This window comes from Rutidosis leptorrhynchoides, chromosome 6, assembly GCF_046630445.1.
Source record: "Rutidosis leptorrhynchoides isolate AG116_Rl617_1_P2 chromosome 6, CSIRO_AGI_Rlap_v1, whole genome shotgun sequence".
Classification (NCBI taxonomy): Eukaryota; Viridiplantae; Streptophyta; class Magnoliopsida; order Asterales; family Asteraceae; genus Rutidosis; species Rutidosis leptorrhynchoides.
The window spans coordinates 149,482,263-149,506,657 of record NC_092338.1 but is presented as its reverse complement, the minus strand read 5'-3'; the positions used below and the strand labels follow the sequence as shown (position 1 = coordinate 149,506,657).

Below are 24,395 nucleotides of genomic sequence, written 5' to 3'. Positions count from 1 at the left end.
ATATTTTTGTACAAGATTATTGCAGGTACTTTTGCTTTGGACGATACTAATCAGTTTTACCCGGTTTACTGTAATACATTTGAAAGAAAGATGGATCTACACGATGAATCAATTCCATCATTAAAAGGAAGTAAAGTCTTCCGAAAAAGACACGCGCTTCTTGATTTAGGTCATGAAGTTGTCGTCCAGACCAGCTGTAGGTTGACGAAAAATCTAGAAAAGTCATCACTAAAATCAGCAGGAAATCCACGGACCTCAGCATCAAACAGGGTCGCCATGTGGTCAGATTTATCCTAACCATGAGAAGGATTTATCTCGTACAATGGGGAGGCACCGTGCAAATTAGCTGGATAAGACTATTGAATCAGATCCCCAGAAAGGATAATCTCCTTAAAAGATCAAAAATCAGCTTTTAAGCCTGATATTACTCAATCCTTGAGATTGACTTTAAAGATTGAGAATTACAAACTCATGGAATTCAATGATATCTAAACTCGAGCTTGAACGAGAAAATATTTTGATCAAAAATACAAACCGATTTGTTTTCTGAAAACCCATTTTCAATGCGTTCATTACCATTGAACGTAAAATCCTAAGAAATTCACCTGGAATTCATTAGGTCACCTGAACCAAATCGGGTGTCAACCGTAAGAACGGTGGTTGCATAGCATGGTCGGAGACAGGACCTTGTGCCAGACCGAAAAATTATAGGATGATCTTTACTATCGCTCCTACCAAGGATAGTTCTAGCATCCGACACGTTAATAAGACCATAATCATCTGCATGTCACGGGACATTGCCTTAACAGTTTCTTGTTCATCGCTTTCCTTTACAACCGGACGGTAGTTTGCCGAAAGGTAATATACGGGACAAGTAAACTGGACGTGTTGCTTTCCTAATACAAGGTTAGCAAGTGGGTAACACAAAACCACAAGTGTTGAGCTAAAATTTTCAAATCTGAAACCCACACAACCCACAAAAATATTTTGCAAACACCGGTGAAGGGTTATTCCGGAAAACTTATCTAGGGTAAAAGCTAGATTAAATTTTCAAAAAGATCAAATGTTTTCATAAAGATCCAATTTCCTTAAGGATCTACATTTTAATAGTCATGTGGGACTGTAAACCACCTTTCAAATGTGCACTTTGCTTTGGAAACCGAAAGTATATCGGCTATTTGATTGCAAGTGTCGTTGACCTAAACCCGAGGCAACTGTGGATAACACACCCACCTTTAACCATATCGTTACTATCATTGTTTATACCGCTATATCAAAATCACTGATGTACAAAATGTGATGAATAAAAAAGTGATTCATGTATGTTTTTATTTCAAGTTCTGTATTGCTTGAGGACAAGCAACGCTCAAGTGTGGGGATATTTGATAGTGTTCCAAATGAACATATATTTAGTAGCAATATCGTTCCAATATGTAAAGTTTTTAAATGTAATTTCCTTATTTTTAGTTGTAATAGTTAAATAAATAAGTGCGAAGACGAAAGACGCAAATCGCTCGAAAATGAAGATTTAAAGACAAAAACGAAGATTTGAAAGACCAAAACGTCCAAAAAGCTCAAATGTACAAGATACAATTAAAAAGGTTCAAATTATTGATGAAGAACGTCTAAAAATGACAAGAGTACAAGTTACAAAACGCAAAGTACACGATATAAAATAGTACGCAAGGACGTTCGAAAATCCGGAACTGAGGCATGAACCAACTTTCAGCGCTCGACGCAACGGTGTAAAAATTACGAGTCAACTATGCACAAGAATAAAATATAATATTTAAATAATTCATAATAAGAATAATATTAAATAATAAAAAGTTGTTAATTGAGCATAGTTCAGGGGTCGTAAATGAAAATTCAATTTCTAATTTCGCCTATAAAAGGCGATCTATGTAACGATGAATTAAGGAAGAACTTTTCTATCTTTTTTTTTATCCGATCAAATATCTATATCAATTATCAATATCTATATTCTATATCTCTATCATAATGTTAACTTAATAAGATATAACAATAATCTTAATTTTAATTTTAAATTATGATAATAATAAGATTTATGATAGAGATCGTTTGAGTGTGTAAGTCGAAATTCTGTCCGTGTAACGCTACGCTATTTTTAATCATTGTAAGTTATGTTCAACCTTTTTACATTAATGTCTCGTAGCTAAGTTATTATTATGCTTATTTAAAACGAAGTAATCATGATGATGGGCTAATTACTAAAATTGGGTAATTGGGCTTTGTACCATAATTAAGGTTTGGGCAAAAGACCGACACTTGTGGAAATTGAACTATTGACTATTAATAGATGGGGGGTATTGTCTAATTGAGTGACAACTCATTGGAGTCTGTCGAACCTATCTTCAAATTAATTAACCTAATAATTAATAATGATTATGGTTGTCCTATTTAGTGATGTTCATATGGAATCTGTTATAATCATTTAATTAATCAATTGGGTTGGGTAATTGATTATTCATTCTGATCAAGTGGATGAATTAATATTCATAAACTAATTAAAACAAGGGTGGATTACATACAGTGATAACTGGTGTAATTGTTGACAGAAGTGATAAATGCGTCACAGTTTAAATCCTTAATCAGTTGGAATATTTGACTTCGGGTATAAGGGTAATTTGACGAGGATACTCGCACTTTATATTTATGACCGATGGACTATTATGGACAAAAACCAGATAGACGTATCAAATAAACCAGGACAAAGGACAATTAACCCATGGTAATAAATTAAAATCAACACGTCAAACATCATGATTACGGAAGTTTAAATAAGCATAATTCTTTTATTATATTTCTCATCGTATCTTTATTTACTGTCATTTTATTACTCGCAATTTTATTTACTGTCATTTTATTTATTGTCATTATTTTACGCACTTTAATTATCGTCATTTATCTTTGCGCTTAAAATATAGAATCGACAAACCGGTCATTAAACGGTAAAACCCCCCTTTTATAATAATATTACTACTTATATATATATATATATATATATTTATATAAATATAGTTTTATAAAAATATAGTACGTAATCACTAGCTCCCTGTGGAACGAACCGGACTTACTAAAAACTACACTACTCTACGATTAGGTACACTGCCTATAGTGTTGTAGCAAGGTTTAGGTATATCCCATCCGTAAATTAATAAAACTTGTGTCATATTTTGTAGTATTTCCTAGTAAAAATAATACTATTTCGTACCCTCACGCTACATCATCACTCCCCCACTTGGAACTACGTCTCATAACCGCATCTCGTACAACCGTACCATGCTACCAAAGGTAGACTTTACCAACAATTGGGTTCACACGACCCATCACCATATCTTGCTCCCACCTTGAGCATACGAAGGATTTCAACCAATCCTTAAACACTTCGAACGAAAAGTGTACCGCAAATTACACCACTCTACTCTCGTAATCATCCAATTGCTTTAGTTTGTCAAATTTCACCCGATCACTCATGTACCTAAGGGTTTCACTTCGGTACCCTAAGTACAATGTAACCGCAACACAATCGGAGTTGAACACCACGCTAGTAGGTATAAAAGAGGCACCTAATGTCGCGTCATATAAACTCCATTACCAACATACATCGAGATTCAAAACACTCAATCTCAAGGGTTCCAACCACCCGACGAACCACACGGTTCATCCATTTCAACACAAAAGCGAACACGCACTTAACAACCGATACCAAAACCCATTTCCATGGCTTAGTGGAAACATTTCCAAATACTAAGGAATGCTTGGTTGCACCAAGTCTTATGCCCTTCACCCGACAATCAAACGTCACCATAGGGTACTTCCATTAGGAACGTCACCCATAACAACAATATGCACAACACAAGGCACTTAATCAATCTCAAATTCAAATGGCACTTAATAAATAATCAAAGGACATATTTATTAAAATGAAACGTACCTTAACGTCTCCTTGCCACACCCGTCCCCGCTAACTTGGGACATTCCGACTTACGATGTCCTTCTTCTTGGCAATTGAAGCACACCATGCCATCACCCTTTGGTACCGGACATTCCCAAGACTTGTGACCCCTCATTCCACAATTGTAACACCTAGACGTACTAGCATCCGATATACCCGTCCGTGTACCACCCGTGCTCACACTCGGACCCTTAGTCCTCTTACTCGGAGCACTATACGAAACAACCCTTCTCTCACTTGCAGGTACACTCTTCTTGGATCGTGAATACGACTCGAAACCTCTAGCCAAGGCGAATAACTCCGCAAATGATTTTGCTTGACCCCGGCTAATTTTATTCTTCAAGTCATCATTCAAAGTCCGATAGAAATCTTGCATCAACAAATGATCATTCCCCAAATACTCCGGGCAAAAACGAGCCTTCGCCATAAAGGTCGTCTTGAGAGTATTCAAATCCATAGAACCCTGTTGCAAATTTCGCAACTCATTACGCATTTTCGACAAATCGGCTGAAGTTCGAAACTACTCGAAGAATTCCTTCTTAAACTCGTCCCATGATAACTCCATAAACGGTTCACCACCGACAAGATCAATCTTACCATCCAACCAATCTTTTGCCCTACCCCGCAACAAACTAGTAGCGAGTCTTGTACTCTTCTCAGGAAGGCATTCAATAGTACGAAAACACCCTTCGACATCCGAGATCCAAGTTGTGCTTATCAAAGGATCCGGTTTTCCGTCGTACCTCAGGGGTTTAGTCCTCATGAAGCTCTTAAGACAATGCTCCATTTCACCACTACTCCGAGATTCGGAATACTTCCTATCCATTTCTTCTCGAAACGCACTCATTTGCTCCGCAACGGCGGCCGCAACTCTAGCATTAAACTCCACGTCGTTCGTCTCGATCCCATTTCCCGTCACCATTCTAAGGAATGCAAAGCGATTAGATCACGAACATAAAAAACCACACACACAACACCGCCCCATCTTGCTAAACACTCGTCGTACATCACTTGTTAGACACGATTTGCACCCGTAATAAGGTTTGCAAGTCCTTATTACGCACACACGCCGTATCGACTTGTTAGTACAACGGCCGTCTCGCTCGATGTTATAAACAAACACAAACAAAATTCTACGCGATATAACACACGCGAGAATTATCATCACAACACAAATAATATATTAATAATATCTGCATTACTAATATAACGTTAGTCCACCTACAAAGAAGGCACTAACTATAACCTATTTCGACCCGTAATCCTACAAGTCCCGCAACAAATTAAGCACACACAAAATTCTAAGTCTAGGCACCTATCTCAAGTCACCTAAATCCCTTAGACCATGCTCTGATACCACTTGTAACAACCCAACCCTTTATCCAACCAAAAACGCAAGATAAAAAAAAAAATTTCTTTGTTCAGCTATTGGCGCGGCGCGCCAAGACCCCGCGCGGCGCGCAGAAGGGCCTGGACATGCTGCTGTCCCAAAAAGTCAAAAACGTGAAAATGTTTGACCACTTCCCGGCGTATTTGGGCAAAACGCTTTTCAAAACACATTCATATATGTAAAACTAACACGTTCTATTAATAAAAATGGTTTTACGACACCGAGCCCACATATGCCCAAATTACCCCTTTAAGTACAAAATACAAGTTTTCGACCACAAAATTTTTAATACAAATAAAGCCGAGCATGGCGATTGGGGATACGCTACCCAATACTAATCAATCCAAAAGCAAGCCTTCTAAAGCAACTACGCAAGTCCACTAGTCCCCGCTTACCCGAGCCACTGCATCTATGCAAATCTATAAAAAAAAAGTCAACAACGAGAGGGTAAGCTAACGCTTAGTGAGTGAAAATAAACTACATACATATATATGCATAAAATGGACACGCCACAAAATATCAATTACCGCATACCGGAGCATCCAAGCATAAAAGTAAGCTAAACTAAGCATACCGTACGATCACTAAGCAACAAGCTAAATATGCATCAACAAATATAAGTTCACCAACGACGATGTGAACAACGCCAAGAAGCTACACCCAGAGGGTTAGCTACACCACGACAATACAACAATATATATATATATATATATATATTCGTTATATATATATATATATATATATATATATATATATATATATATATATATATATATATATATATATATATATATATATATATATATATAAACGAATAAGGTTAACCCCTTAACCCATTACCGAATACCAAACACCACAATGAAGATTGGCCGAACTACACGAGCCTTAGTAATCCGAAACCACACGAGATTACTATCTTCAACAAGACAACATCGAGGTTGGCCGAACTACACGAGCCTTAGTAATCCGAAACCATACGAGATTACTACCTCAATAAGATGACCGAACTACACGCGTCATCGTGAATTCGAACTACACGCGACTCACTTCTCAACATCAAAACCCTTCGCCATTGGGGTTATATCATCCACATCACAACCACGTGTGATAATGTACACACCAAATGTGTACTTCGCCAAAGGTGATTAACCAAAACGCACAACCGTGCCAATTGGACCTATACACAAGTCCATCAAAACCACCTATATGTGAAGTGAGCTCTATAACCGAGAACCACTTCACCCGACCCGCACCCATCCTACACATACATATGCACATAGGATATTAACACTCACCTTGTCGCCTTGATGAAATGCTTCCAAATAATCCGCAACTCGTCAATGGAAATTACCTATTCCATAATCATAAATACCACAACACAATTAGGATGGATTAACAAACCAACCCAATTCGACACTTAGTGCAATTTCGACCGAAATGCACTTTCAAGCACAAACCGTGCCCAAACTAACCAACATTCACTAACGCAAGTGAAAATGGTCCTAATATGCCAATTAAATCCAAACACAAGTGTTAAACACTAATCGTTCTCAAAATTGCCCATAAACCCTAATTTTGACCCATAAAGTCAAAATCTCACCAATTACAAGTTTCGACACCAAAACATATTTAACTCGGTTTTATACTTCAACTTAATCCATTTTAAGTTTATAAACCTCATCGAATCGACATTCGGGTCATAATCATCAACAAACCCTAATTTTGACTCTAGTCAAAATTAGTCAACCACAAGAACCCTAAAGGTCTCCAAATCATCAATAATCACTAATACTAGTGATTATATACCATTCTCAAGTCTTAAACATGGTTAAATCATTAACCAACCCAAAACCCGCCTTTAACACTTATAAACCCGAATCTTGGTGTTAATCTTCAATTAACAACTAAATGGGTTCCATCTATGAATCATACAATCAAAAGCCCCAAATTTGAATGATGAACACAAAAACGAAATTCGAAGTTAGAGCTTACCACTAGTATCACCGTGTAGCTAAGAACGAGGAGAACAAACTTGTCTACTACGCCAAAGATCAAAACCCGCTTCTTCCTTTCCAAAAATCCATTTGAATCAAATGGGTGTTTGAGTTCTTGAGAGAAATATGAAAAGAAAAGGAAAAAGAAATGAATAAATGAAATGGGTGGATGAGGTTAAGTCCAAAAATCTGGCTCAAATGCGAAAAGACCAAAATGCCCTTTTAAAAACTCTAAAATAGCAAAAGGGGTCTGCCAGCGACATATGGCGCGGCGCGCGGCCAGGGTGCGCGGCGCGCGACTTGCCAGAATCAGAATCCAGGTCTTACAGGTTTTTAATTATTACCCAACGACCTTGAAGTACTCCAAAAGCCCGTTCAATATAGCTTCTTGAAAGCTCTTAAATTTTGCTGCCTTAGGTGTTGGTGGACTTTTGAAAGACTTAACCAAAGTCGTCCATTCATGATATATCCCATCGGTTAAATAATAACCTTTATTGAAATTACATCCACTAACCAAGTAATTACACGCAGGTGCCGTGTCTTGAAGTAGATCGTTAAATAAATCAGATTGATTAAGCACATTGATGTCGTTGTTTGAACCGGCGGGACCACAGTAAGCGTGCCAAATCCATATGTCATACAATGCAACCGCTTCTAACATTATAGTTAAGTATCCATGATCGCCTCTTGTTAATGACCTTTGTATCTATATGGGCAATTTTTTCATGTCCAATGCATGTAATCTAGACTATCCAACATGCCCGGAAAACCGTGTATTTCAGCATGCGCGATTACAAGACGTTATACGTCTTGTGGAGTCGGTTTTTTCAAATATTCATTAGCGTACAAATGAAATACACTTTTACAAAAATTATTCAAACAATCGTATCACGTTTGTTGACCCATATGTAAGTACGCATCAAAAGCATCAGGTGCAGTACCGTAGGCTAATTGTCGTATTGCGGATGTGCATTTTTGAAAAACATTGAAACTAAGCAACCCAGTAGCATCCCGCCTTTGATGAAAATATAAAAAATAATCCGGAATAGGTTCTTGAGAATAATTAATTATACCTTGGCATATGCGTGTGAATAGTGGTCGACTCATTCTATAACGTCTGCGAAAATAATCTCCGAAAAAAATGGGATTATCGGAAAAATAATCATTCCATAACCGCATGCAGGTTCCCTCTCGGTCTCTTAATAAAAATCTTCTAGGCGCTCTTGGGATCGGTTGGACGATTTCTTCTTCTTCTTCTTCTTGATCTATCTTATCAAGCAGATCGAGTGCGACATAACCGAAATCCGAACTCGCAGCATCTATTGCAAATTTTGTGAGACTATCCAATTTTGGAGGCATTGGTTGTGATGACCCGGGAATTTCCGACCAAATTTAAACATAATCTTATATGATTCGACTCGATAAGCAAAGTCTATTAAACCGAGTCTCATTATGTTTGAACTATTTCATGATAACATTTGACCTTTAACTATTTCCGACGATTCACGAACCTTTAATTGTAACTAAGAATGTAAATATAAATAATTATATATAAAACTAATTATATTAGTATTAATGAACTATTAAGTAATTTTGTTATTATAAAAGATAACCTTTAATAACTAAAGATTTTCATTTTGAATATATATAGTATATTGTATATAAATGATTCAAACATATTTTACCAACGTTATCAAAATATTAAATGTACAATGTTATACTTTGTAGTTAATTGTTTAATATACATAATTAATCATCTACTCAACATTTAAAACATGATTTTATATATATGGTAGTATACATATATACATAAATATAACTATATATATATGATTTTATACATAATTATTATATTATGTATATGTAGAAATTTATAATATATCTATGATGAAATAATGTACTATTTTAATAAATATATATAATACTTACATATATAAAAAATTTATATTTTTCATAATTACATACATAAGTATAATATAATTAGTATGTAAATAAATATTATAATATATTTATATTAAAATGCATAAATATATAATATTCAGTATATGTTACAATACATATTACATAATTATTAAATATTACATAATAATAGATGATATTAATAAATTAAATTTAAATACAAATATAGTTGTTGTAGTAATGTTATTTGTATCGTCAAATATCAATATTTGTATTCATAATATCACTTTATATCATATAAAGATGAAATTGGATGTATAAATTAGATTATTATTACTAATATTATTATTATCGATAAAATATTAATATTATCATAATTAGTATGGTATTATTATTATTATTATTATTATTATTATTATCATTTTTACAATTATTATTATCATTAATATTATATTTATCATTATTATTAATTTTATTAATATTATTAGATATTAATAGTATTGTTATTATATATTATTATTATTAATTAAAAAAAACAGTAGGGATCTATATTATACGCTTGACCTCTGTATCCTTTATCTCTATTATTATTATTTTTTTTGTTTCTTTCCTGCTCCAAACTCGTGAACCTGTGTTGACATTTTCTCAATTTTTTATCAACCGATCTCTATTATTACAAAATGATTATGTATAATTGCAAATCAAATAAAAAGGAAATCCAATGGGATTAAAGAGCACAGCGATATTTTTTTTTTCTTCTTCTCTGCACGCTCCAATTTTTTTTCTCTTAATTCAATTTCGAATAAAGTTTCAAAATCTAAAAATGCAGAAAGGTTAGAAATCTTTCTTTGAATCTATCTGCAAAATCTCAACTCTCAAATCTTTATATCGATCTTGAATTTTGAAGTCAAAGTTTAATTTAAAAAAAGTCAACAATTGTTCTTGAGACAAATTCGCATTCGTGTATATGTTTCTGATCAAATTGACGATTCCAGTAGTTTTTATACATGTTTAGAAAACTATTTCGTGTTATAAACATTATCTATAATGTTATCTATTACGAAATCAATTTTTTTTTGTTCCAAGAACCGACGCTGCAGTAGGCCTTTAGTATTTTTTTTTTATTTTAGAACCCAAATTATTTTTTTTCTGTAATGTTTTGAAGCTTTAAAGGGAACCCCGATTTTGTTTTTTGGTTATTGATGTTTTGTTGAATCCATGAGACTTGTGGAGAAGAAGAGGAATAGAAGAAAAACATTTTATATATAAAATTTAAATTCGATATTAGTACAGAGAATCAGAATTGGTGGGATGGTCGAGAGTGTTTGTGTGTGAGCATGTGGTCACGAGATCGAGTCCAGAGGACGGCAGTTTTTTTTTTTTTTTTTTTTGAAACTCTTTTCATGTGAGGTAGTTTTCTTTTCTAATTTTATTATTGTTATTATATATTAATTATTATTAGTATTATTATTATTATTGTGATTGTTTTGATTGTTATTGTTATTGTTATTATTAGTATCATACTTGTTATCATATTTGAAAGTATTATAGACATTACTATTATTATTATGATAGGTATTAATAATATTATTATTAGTAATAAACTTATCATTTTAGTATTTTATCATCATTAGGATTATGATTATGATTATCATTATTATTATTATTATGAAGGAAATAAAAATATATTATTATCATCAATATTAGAATTTGTACCGGTTTATAAATAATAGTATCATCAGTACATTTACAATTAATAATATCATATTTATCAGTATCATCATTAATATTTACTAGTATTATTATGATTATCATTTATCATTTTATAAATATTAGAACCTTATTATTAACATAAGTATGGTATTAGTATTAATATTATTTTAGAGTTATTATTATTAGTATCATTAACAGTTATCATTTTCATTTTTTTTGCTATTAGTATTATCATTATAAAATTATTATTATTATTAGTAAATCATTATTATCTAAATTATTATTTTAACAAATAAATCTTTTGTACACTATATATATACTTATGGTATATACTAGGATTGTATTAATAATTCACATAACAAACTAATAAAATTTCATAAATACAATACTAACCACAAATATATGTATATAAATATATTAATGTCACTATTTATATAAACGTAAATCATTATAGATATATATACATAAAATCGATATATATATAAAATATAACTTAAAATATAATATAAGTATACGTTTTAAAATAAAGGTTAGAATAAATTCTACAAAACTATAATATATAAATAATACATATTAATAAATGAAATTTTGTAACTTACATTATACGTATTAATATATACACAATTGATATAGGTTCGTGAATCCGAGGCCAACCCTGCATTGTTCAATGACGTCATATGTATTTTTACTACAAAATACAGTATCGTGAGTTTCATTTGCCTTTTTACCCTTTATATTTTTGGGCTGAGAATACATGCGCAACTTTTATAACTGTTTTACGAAATTGACACAAGTACGTGAAACTACATTCTATGGTTGGATTATCGAAGTCGAATATGCCCTTTTTTATTAAGTCTGGTAATCTAAGAATTAGGGAACAGACACCCTAATTGACGCGAATCCTAAAGATAGATCTATCGGGCCCAACAAGCCCCATCCAAAGTACCGGATGTTTTAGTACTTCGAAATTTATATCATGTCCGAAGGAGGATCCCGGAATGATGGGGATATTCTTATATATGCATATTGTTAATGTCGGTTACCAGGTGTTCAATCCATATGAATGATATTTTTGTCTCTATGCATGGGACGTATGTTTATGAGAAATGGAAATCTGAAATCTTGTGGTCTATTAAAATGATGGAAACGATTGTTTAAGTTAAACTAATGAACTCACCAACCTTTTGGTTGACACTTTAAAGCATGTTTATTCTCAGGTACGAAAGAAATCTTCCGCTGTGTATTTGCTCATTTTATAGATATTACTTGGAGTCATTCATGGCATATTTCAAAAGACGTTGCATTCGAGTCGTCGAGTTCATCAAGATTATTATCAAGTCAATTATAGTTGGATATATTATGAAATGGTATGCATGCCTGTCAACTTTCGATGTAATGAAAGTTTGTCTTTTCAAAAACGAATGCAATGTTTGTAAAATGTATCATATAGAGGTCAAGTATCTCGCGATATAATCAACTGTTGTGAATCGTTTATAATCGATATGGACTTCGTCCGGATGGATTAGGACGGGTCTTCACAGTTGGTATCAGAGCGGTGGTCTTAGCGAACCAGGTCTTGCATTAGTGAGTCTAACTGATAGTCGTTAGAATGCATTAATGAGTCTGGACTTCGACCGTGTTTGCATGTCAAAAGTTTTGCTTATCATTTAGTGTCGAAAAATTATTTGCTTATCATCCTTAAAGTCTAAGACACGTCTTACTGCCTTTATTGCATAGACAGTGTATAGTTAAATTCATATCTTAGCGTATCTGTTATTGTTACCTTTGCCTGACAGCTTCCGTAGATTCCTCCGTAGCTTATGGGATTTTAGTATTATATATGCATATGTAAATTATGTATTGCAGGGTACTAATCTACATCCTATAATCTATTTCTTATCGAAAATCCTTCATCTGATCGTACGAGATGAATCCCTCAACCAGTTCGAGTCCATCTGATTTCGATAGCTATTTCGATAGTTATTCCGACAGCTATTTCGATATGGATTTCCACTCGAGCTCCGAAAGCAGAGTAACCGGAATGAATCGATCAATTAGCCATCATCTATTCTGAATGAATTGGAGATGGGTTCGTAGTCGACTTAATCAATGGAAACGCGAAGAAGGCGATCATTTCCACTAACCAAATTCTCCTCTTGACAATGGACCTAAAACGTTTACCGGCGAACCTGTTCGAGACACCATTTTCTCTCTCATTTCCAAAGTATCTCATCACGATCATATACTATCTCAGATTCTAAACCTCATTCATCCGCTCGTCCGAACCGACAATCATCCCGGTGTAATAGAAGAAGTTAACGAACTTCGCGCATAAGTTGTAGTCTTGGAAAATATGGTGCAAAACGTACCAGCTTCATCCAAATCACCGGCACCAACGGTACCACCAACAACCCAAATTTCAATATCACATGCCTCAACATCTCAATCTATACCTCGAGTATAATCATCATTCTACATGACATTCTACATCAGTTATCTTCGTTCGACATGGTGATTATGTAATCTCTAATGTTTTAGAGATTATTTATTCTAGTTCCAACTGAAAACTAAATGAGTTTAATATCATGTTAACTCATTAAATTCATGATTACATCTGAAGAAAATATATATGTATATATGTTTTCATAAAGATTGTAATTAAAAATTCTTTTGTACAAACTGTTAATAATAAAAATATTTTAACGGGTAGGTAATACCCGAGAAATATTTAAATTTCACATTAATAAGTTACACTGTATATTCTTCGAATCTGATTCAACAGTTATTCACTATCCTATTTACAACCACCGGGATACTTATCCGTTCACCAAAGAATAACTATTTTCATTCAAATTCAATTTCATATTTGAATTTTGACCTATCAGAATCCAACAAGTGGCATAATGAAGAAATAATTGACACAATAAAAATTGATTAGAAACAGACTAATTAACAATATTAAATTTTATTAAGAAACCACGCTAACAAAATCCTAGCTAACTGTTCCTAGCTAACTGTTAATTCCGTATTACATTTTATTTATCGCAATTTATTTATCGCAATTTATTTTATCGCAATTTATATTCTCGCAATTTTATTTATTGTCATTTAATTTCTGTTATTTACTTTACGCACTTTATTTATCGTCATTTAATTTCTGTTATTTATTTTACGCACTTTAAATATCGGGACACGTATACAAGGTTTTGACATATCATATCGACACATCTATATATATTATTTGGAATCACCATAGACACTCTATATGCAGTAATGATCGAGTTCTCTATACAGGGTTGAGGTTGATTCTATAATAATATATATACTTTGAGTTGTGATCGAGTCTGAGACATGTACACGGGTCACGATACGTATTAATTAATTCAAATATTATATATTAAACTATATATGAATGATTGCACTGTCAACTGTGGACTATCGACTGTGGACTAATAACATTGGACAATTAAAATGAATTAAAATATTGAATATAACATATGAAACTAAACAATTCTTCAAGTTTGCCACTTGATTTCGTCTTAAACCTCATTTGTATCTTCACGATTACATTCTGCGTTCAAACCTTTCATGATTCTTGAAAACACCTCAATCGATAGGATGAATCAACCGCACTTCATCTACGGAAGGAAAGATTTATGCATATAGTTATGCACCTGAGAAACTCTCGGCAATTGAGTAAAAGTTCAACACGTAGCCGCGTCAGATCCTTTGGCATTTATTAACAAAAACAACTTTGCGATCCCTTTTCAAAATTAGCCAATTTTGTCACAACTCCAACAAGTCAACTTCGACTTTTCGTACGAAACAACCTTATTATAACGTTTATATATACGCGTGCTCTTTTATTGTTACCAGGTAACCTTTCATATTCCATCATATTACCATCAGCGTTTAATCATCTAAAAACACAATTCTCCTGAAACCACCTCGGATTAATAACCGATGATTCAGATATCATAGCATTAAATGCAGAGGAAACAGAAAAATGGTAGATGGTCTAAACGGACAAAAGTTTGATGATAAAGAAAGGAGTGTTAGGAACGCTCGATAGAAAATTGGGTATTGAAAAACAGATTGAGTTACCCATGAAGGAGACCAAGGACAAATACAAGGACCAAATCCTATATTCAAAGGATTCAGGTAATTCTGGATCCGTTGAAATCTTTAGAGAATATCTTGCTCCGAAGTCATGTTAAAATCTTGCGGAAAATCTTTCTCCATCAACCGTCGAACTTAGAAATTCCAAAATATCATCATCAATATCTTTGATATTTCTGAGGATATTTTCATAAATATTCTCGTCCGAAATTATATACCTCTTCGTGCTTCCTGTGTATCAATATATTGGAAACATTCAATAGAAAATATAGTACCGAAAAGCAGATTATGCGAAACTATGAAGAAAGCCGTGGATAAATCACAAATAATAAGTTTGACTTCAAAGAATCCAAATAATTCAATGTCTGCTAAAGTCTATAGTGAATAACTTGCTCCTTACTCTAAACCCTTGCAGACAATAGTTTCTATCATCCTCTGATCTTTAGATATTCTGAGATATTATCGTACCTTTCATTATAAATATCCTCCATATTTCTGGAGATATTTTTATAACTATTCTTATCTGAAATCATTAATCTTTTCGTGCTATCAGTATTACATCATATAGAAACTGTTAGTTTCTATATTCTGTAAATTTTCAAGCTTAAAATATGAATGTTATTGTAGTAATGATGGGAACTGATGCATGAGTTAGTATAATATAATGACACTTGATCAACGTGATTATATTACAGTAAGTCATGCTGAGTTTCTAAATGAAACGTGATGATTCACAGATCATAACGTCATCATGTGCCATGTTACATAACTCTTTCATCCTACTTAACTCCGTAACAAATCAAGAAAATGTATTCTTGATGGTTCTATCTTCCGTGATGTTGATAAATTTGAAAATCAAATCGTGCTATCACGTTCCTTCATGCTTAGAACATTATAATCATTCGAAACTCTATATCTATAAATTCTGGACCATTATTCGCTTGACTTGAAGTCGGGAAGAGAAAACAAAAGCATAGAGCTTTGAAATATAAGGGAGAATATAAAGTCCGATAACAACACATAAATTACAAACCGTGTATATCAATGTTTATCGCAACATAAAGACACGGGAGAATTAAAAACATTATAATCCCGAGGGTGAAGTAGAAGAAAGCAAATTCCTCTGGTGGAAGTTGGAAAAGGAGAATGATTGTTGCGATAGTAAGGATGAGGACAAGGATCAGAACTGGATTAATCATTTTCAGAATCTTTTGGATGTATGAACTAAGAAAGAAAGTATAAGAATGGTGAGAATAATGGAAATGAAGAGCTTAATTTATACTGGAAATATCAGACGTAGTAATCGGGGCAGATCACCGTATTTAATTAAAGAGATCTTAATTTCCATAAATCCCGAAGAATCAGATTTTATAGATCTTCAAGATTTTCTTTAAATCCCTTAAATTCCGGAATTCAACCAAGGCAATGTCAAAAGTTAAGACGCGCCTTATTTTCTAAATTCAAACCTGACTACGTCAAAAGTTAAAAACAAATCTTTGTTTCTCATTTCATCCTTTTGTGAATAGCTTCATTCGCACTCTTCGAATAATTGAATTATTTTTATCCATATTACTCAATGATGATAAAACTCAAGTTATCAACTCATATTCGTCAGGAAAACATATTTATTGTTAGCTATGACGACCTCACTCAAATTTCGGGACGAAATTTCTTTAACGGGTAGGTACTGTGATGACCCGGGAATTTCCGACCAAATTTAAACATAATCTTATATGATTCGACTCGATAAGCAAAGTCTATTAAACCGAGTCTCATTATGTTTGAACTATTTCATGATAACATTTGACCTTTAACTATTTCCGACGATTCACGAACCTTTAATTGTAACTAAGAATGTAAATATAAATAATTATATATAAAACTAATTATATTAGTATTAATGAACTATTAAGTAATTTTGTTATTATAAAAGATAACCTTTAATAACTAAAGATTTTCATTTTGAATATATATAGTATATTGTATATAAATGATTCAAACATATTTTACCAACGTTATCAAAATATTAAATGTACAATGTTATACTTTGTAGTTAATTGTTTAATATACATAATTAATCATCTACTCAACATTTAAAACATGATTTTATATATATGGTAGTATACATATATACATAAATATAACTATATATATATGATTTTATACATAATTATTATATTATGTATATGTAGAAATTTATAATATATCTATGATGAAATAATGTACTATTTTAATAAATATATATAATACTTACATATATAAAAAATTTATATTTTTCATAATTACATACATAAGTATAATATAATTAGTATGTAAATAAATATTATAATATATTTATATTAAAATGCATAAATATATAATATTCAGTATATGTTACAATACATATTACATAATTATTAAATATTACATAATAATAGATGATATTAATAAATTAAATTTAAATACAAATATAGTTGTTGTAGTAATGTTATTTGTATCGTCAAATATCAATATTTGTATTCATAATATCACTTTATATCATATAAAGATGAAATTGGATGTATAAATTAGATTATTATTACTAATATTATTATTATCGATAAAATATTAATATTATCATAATTAGTATGGTATTATTATTATTATTATTATTATTATTATTATTATCATTTTTACAATTATTATTATCATTAATATTATATTTATCATTATTATTAATTTTATTAATATTATTAGATATTAATAGTATTGTTATTATATATTATTATTATTAATTAAAAAAAACAGTAGGGATCTATATTATACGCTTGACCTCTGTATCCTTTATCTCTATTATTATTATTTTTTTTGTTTCTTTCCTGCTCCAAACTCGTGAACCTGTGTTGACATTTTCTCCATTTTTTATCAACCGATCTCTATTATTACAAAATGATTATGTATAATTGCAAATCAAATAAAAAGGAAATCCAATGGGATTAAAGAGCACAGCGATATTTTTTTTTCTTCTTCTCTGCACGCTCCAATTTTTTTTTCTCTTAATTCAATTTCGAATAAAGTTTCAAAATCTAAAAATGCAGAAAGGTTAGAAATCTTTCTTTGAATCTATCTGCAAAATCTCAACTCTCAAATCTTTATATCGATCTTGAATTTTGAAGTCAAAGTTTAATTTAAAAAAAGTCAACAATTGTTCTTGAGACAAATTCGCGTTCGTGTATATGTTTCTGATCAAATTGACGATTCCAGTAGTTTTTATACATGTTTAGAAAACTATTTCGTGTTATAAACATTATCTATAATGTTATCTATTACGAAATCAATTTTTTTTTTGTTCCAAGAACCGACGCTGCAGTAGGCCTTTAGTATTTTTTTTTTTATTTTAGAACCCAAATTATTTTTTTTCTGTAATGTTTTGAAGCTTTAAAGGGAACCCCGATTTTGTTTTTTGGTTATTGATGTTTTGTTGAATCCATGAGACTTGTGGAGAAGAAGAGGAATAGAAGAAAAACATTTTATATATAAAATTTAAATTCGATATTAGTACAGAGAATCAGAATTGGTGGGATGGTCGAGAGTGTTTGCGTGTGAGCATGTGGTCACGAGATCGAGTCCAGAGGACGGCAGTTTTTTTTTTTTTTTTTTGAAACTCTTTTCATGTGAGGTAGTTTTCTTTTCTAATTTTATTATTGTTATTATATATTAATTATTATTAGTATTATTATTATTATTGTGATTGTTTTGATTGTTATTGTTATTGTTATTATTAGTATCATACTTGTTATCATATTTGAAAGTATTATAGACATTACTATTATTATTATGATAGGTATTAATAATATTATTATTAGTAATAAACTTATCATTTTAGTATTTTATCATCATTAGGATTATGATTATGATTATCATTATTATTATTATTATGAAGGAAATAAAAATATATTATTATCATCAATATTAGAATTTGTACCGGTTTATAAATAATAGTATCATCAGTACATTTACAATTAATAATATCATATTTATCAGTATCATCATTAATATTTACTAGTATTATTATGATTATCATTTATCATTTTATAAATATTAGAACCTTATTATTAACATAAGTATGGTATTAGTATTAATATTATTTTAGAGTTATTATTATTAGTATCATTAACAGTTATCATTTTCATTTTTTTTGCTATTAGTATTATCATTATAAAATTATTATTATTATTAGTAAATCATTATTATCTAAATTATTATTTTAACAAATAAATCTTTTGTACACTATATATATACTTATGGTATATACTAGGATTGTATTAATAATTCACATAACAAACTAATAAAATTTCATAAATACAATACTAACCACAAATATATGTATATAAATATATTAATGTCACTATTTATATAAACGTAAATCATTATAGATATATATACATAAAATCGATATATATATAAAATATAACTTAAAATATAATATAAGTATACGTTTTAAAATAAAGGTTAGAATAAATTCTACAAAACTATAATATATAAATAATACATATTAATAAATGAAATTTTGTAACTTACATTATACGTATTAATATATACACAATTGATATAGGTTCGTGAATCCGAGGCCAACCCTGCATTGTTCAATGACGTCATATGTATTTTTACTACAAAATACAGTATCGTGAGTTTCATTTGCCTTTTTACCCTTTATATTTTTGGGCTGAGAATACATGCGCAACTTTTATAACTGTTTTACGAAATTGACACAAGTACGTGAAACTACATTCTATGGTTGGATTATCGAAGTCGAATATGCCCCTTTTTATTAAGTCTGGTAATCTAAGAATTAGGGAACAGACACCCTAATTGACGCGAATCCTAAAGATAGATCTATCGGGCCCAACAAGCCCCATCCAAAGTACCGGATGTTTTAGTACTTCGAAATTTATATCATGTCCGAAGGAGGATCCCGGAATGATGGGGATATTCTTATATATGCATATTGTTAATGTCGGTTACCAGGTGTTCAATCCATATGAATGATATTTTTGTCTCTATGCATGGGACGTATGTTTATGAGAAATGGAAATCTGAAATCTTGTGGTCTATTAAAATGATGGAAACGATTGTTTAAGTTAAACTAATGAACTCACCAACCTTTTGGTTGACACTTTAAAGCATGTTTATTCTCAGGTACGAAAGAAATCTTCCGCTGTGTATTTGCTCATTTTATAGATATTACTTGGAGTCATTCATGGCATATTTCAAAAGACGTTGCATTCGAGTCGTCGAGTTCATCAAGATTATTATCAAGTCAATTATAGTTGGATATATTATGAAATGGTATGCATGCCTGTCAACTTTCGATGTAATGAAAGTTTGTCTTTTCAAAAACGAATGCAATGTTTGTAAAATGTATCATATAGAGGTCAAGTATCTCGCGATATAATCAACTGTTGTGAATCGTTTATAATCGATATGGACTTCGTCCGGATGGATTAGGACGGGTCTTCACATTGGTTATTGTTGAGTAATGTCGAGGGTATATATGTTGGTATGAGATGAGAGTAAAAATGTGATTTATGTTGATATGGGATAGGTTATATATTTAGTGGAGGTATTGGAAAAAAATAAAAAATAAAAAAAGGTTTCAATGGCTATATAGCCGTGAAATTGCATCAAACACCAAACAAGCTCGTTCTGAAAGATGCTATGATATGAAACTTTTGAGGGCGAGTAAACCAAGGGAGGCCGAGGCCGGAGAGATTGCCATCGGCGCCCTCGAATGATGGAAGTGATGACTCCTTCGAGAATGTGCCGCTAGAAATGGTGTAACACAAACTACATAAATCTAGAACGGATAGATATTACTTTTTAACTAAATTCAAGTTTCTAGATAATTTATTTAAACTTTTAAAATTTTATATTTTCAACTAGGAAAAGAATTCAAAATTATATATTGAATTAGGTTTAAGTTATAATTAATCTAATAACTATTTTTAAATTTAGTTTGTAGTTTTGATTGGATTCCGGATTCGAATTTTAAAGTTCAAAAACTAACCCAATTGCATATGACGATATCATCAAAATGATCCTTTTTTTTTTTGGATGTATTATAAAAAAGACACCATGCAGAAAAGTACCTGCAACCAGATTTATTAACTAAAATAAATATCGATAATAACTTGATTAGATTTATAAACCAAACCAAAAGAAGAAGCAATTCATGTGGTAAAAATTTGTGCTGGTCACATGGATTCCTCAACAACTTATGTTACATATTCCGTGAAACAGACTTCACTCATAAAAAAATTAGAGGCCTTGAACGAATGATTTAATAGCCAAGTGATGACTTTATGTCCCATCTCAACCCTTACAATACATGGCTTCAACTTCAATAAACATGCAACCATATCATATCTTTAATTAACATGTTGCTTCAGTCAATCAGAGGGACCAATCATTTTTTCTGGCACTACAAGCTGATCAAATTCTTCACTAGTCAGCACTTTCAATTGCAGAGCAGCTTCCTGCAATCCTGCACCATTATAAAAAAAGGTTGCAACCAGTATTGTTTAGTTCTTCATATGTTTACTCCATATATATTTTTAATTTACCATCATATCTTTTTTTTTTTTTTTTTTTTTTTTTTTTGAAAAGCAAAATTTATTTCTATGAACAAAACCCCACGAAGGGGGTATTACCATCATATCTACATTTGTAATTTTCTTACAATAATGTGTTATTTGTTTTTGAGATGTTTTTGTCTGAAGATATGTGGACCATGTCTGTAAAGAAGATGCGATCTAAAAGACTGTAAGCTGCATACTGAAGACTGTTTGTTTTTATGACTGCAAAATAACTTAATCATGTCTGCAGCACTTAGAAGCACATTTCTATGTCTGCGAGATTGCAGACAGAATAAGACATTATTTTATCTTATGTCTTCAGAAAAACAAACAGTCTGCAGTAAAAACGTATGTGAGCGCGCAGACATAAGATATAATAAGTTCTGCAAACCGAAAAACAAACGAGACCTAATAAAGTGTGTATTGCTAATACGAATTAACTCCACTATTGTATTACTATTTATATTTATAGTATATAATAAGCAATCAATGATATGATATTTAACTTAAAGATAGACAAACAGTACCTTGAGTGTACATCCCTGCTTGTGGGCTGTTTTGGCAACTGCTGCAGCATTGTTATAACCGATTTTCTGTGGCAAACATTTCAAATGGCAATTTACATTATATTTTGTTACTAAGTAGAAAACAATACTGTGTCTAACATGTAGAGATGTAAAAGCTTACAGGATTCAAAGATGTCACAAGCATAAGTGACTGCAAGGATCAAGGAAGATTAAATGACATTAAGGATAATCAGATTACACAAAATAAATTAGATTACAAAAAAAATTAAATTTCAGTTTGCAGGTTAACGTACCTCGTGCAGCAATTTTGAAATCCTCTCCCTATTAGCTTGAACTCCTCTGAGGCTAGAAGTCGTATTGACTGTAAGCAATATCAATGTAAGTTACAACAGTGGAATGTCTAGCGTAACACACGAATAATTAGTAGATGAACACACAAATATGATTGTTTAGGGCAACTTACATGTAAAAAAGTAGTAGCAATCATTGGCTTAAAAACATTGAGCTCAAAATGACCATTTGAACCACCCACTGTCAGAGCAACATGGTTTCCAATTGCCTGCATCTGATCAGACATTTTTAGTGATTAATTAAAAGAAATATGTCGACGATGATTGAAGTGCCCACTCACATACAAAGGTGGCGGTTTGGACCAACTTATTTATAAATGAGTTGATTTGGGTTGTCTTTATCTCAAAAGAGTTGAATTTGAAATTAGCTAAAAAGGGAACTAACAGAGCAGGTCGAAAATTTCCTATCGTCTATATCATTGTATATAACCTCTTTAACTGATTTTAAATTCACAATTTGTCAAGGATGTAAAAGTCGTGAGTCAAAAAAGAGTCGATCTGGACCTTGGAGGGACAAGTTGATCAAGACAGGGACGAGTCGGGCATTGACCAACGTTTGACTTTTAAGAATAAAAATTAAACATATATATTACACATAAATATATCAAACATAAATATTTCAAACATACATATATGGCACGGAATCTAAATTTAAAAAAATAAATTTTATTACCTAGCTTTGATCTTGACCTACTCGGCTGACTCAGCCAGACTTTGACCCGACTTTTTAGCATTGACTGAATTAAAGCGTCTATGGGCGATTCGTGACGGGCTAGTCACCAAGCCGACCGGGCCGACTTTTACAACTGTTCAATTTATAAATCAAGGACTGTTAATGCTATGCTTTTACAGTCTAAACCAAAAGTCAAGAAAAATACATACCTGAGCACAGATCAGATCATAGTCAGAGCTTCACACTGTGTAGGATTCACTTTCCCCTAAAGTACAATAAGATCATAAGGTAAAAACAATAGTGTTAACTTGCTAAATTGCATCCAAATTTGAGAATTTCATGATTTTGATGAAGAAGTACGTATGAGATAGTGACTTTACAGGCATGATGCTGTTACCAGGTTCATTCTCAGGAAGAAAAAGTTCCCCTAGACCGCATCGTGGACCACTGTTGACCAAAAATTCGATTTTTATAAACCAGCTGACTAATAAAGTGGATATATAATATACAACCACCATACCTTCCTAGGAATCGTATGTCATTAGCGATCTTCATAAGAGAAACAACAATTGTGTTCAGGGCTCCACTAGCTTCAACAAAAGCATCATGTACAGCCAGATTATATAATTCGACGAAAATAACGTAACTATAATGATGTAAACATGACATAAAATCCAGATACACAAGTTCTTTTCTTCTGTAGAATGCATGTCATGCAAAATTCAATGTAGAAAAAGTAAGAAGAATGAAGGTAACCAGTTCTTCAAACTTATTTTCAGCTGTTACAAATGGTAAACTTGTTTCATCAGCAACTGCGGCAGCAATCTTTAAATCAAACCTGTACAAAAATCATATGCAGGTATATAAAACGGAAAAATAGGTACCAAATTAATCAGAAAGAGTTGCTATATATAAAACAATGAATTAGCTTAAGTACCCTTTCTTTGTGTTCAATCCTGTTCCTACAACAGTGCCACCTTGTGCAAGCTACAAACATGAAAACGGATGTCGATTGGTCACATACGCAAATCTTGGTTACTAAAAGAGGTGGCAAGATGGGTGCTTCGGGATCAGTGGCGATTCTAGGATGAAATGCCAATGAGGTCCTAATTTTTTTTTTCTAAGGCTAATTATATTTGAAGGGTACTTTAGTGGTTA

General features: G+C 31.8%; 1 pseudogene; it reads right to left on the bottom strand.

Annotated features, from left to right (window-relative positions):
- Positions 1-21,501: 21,501 nt before the first annotated feature.
- LOC139853082 (fumarate hydratase 1, mitochondrial-like) overlaps positions 21,502-24,395 on the bottom strand; it is a 60,744-nt pseudogene continuing 57,850 nt past the window's right edge.